The following is a 208-nucleotide window of genomic DNA, read 5'->3' as shown; positions in this document are numbered from 1 at the left end:
AACGAATGGAATAGATCTTATCGAGCAGCAAGTCATGCGCAACCTCACTGCATTCATCTAAATACCCCGATATATTTTTCCAATCTTGTATGTATACATTAAGGGTAATGAAGCTTGAATATTCTCATTTTCTTGCGTTCAGCCGTTTTTGGCCCCTTGAGAGCAAGCTTCGGAAGGATCTCGATTTCTGATTTAAGAGCGTTGTTAT

This window comes from Penaeus monodon, chromosome 19 (genome assembly GCF_015228065.2).
Source record: "Penaeus monodon isolate SGIC_2016 chromosome 19, NSTDA_Pmon_1, whole genome shotgun sequence".
NCBI classification, from domain to species: domain Eukaryota; kingdom Metazoa; phylum Arthropoda; class Malacostraca; order Decapoda; family Penaeidae; genus Penaeus; species Penaeus monodon.
Note: the sequence above shows the minus strand (reverse complement) of the source record.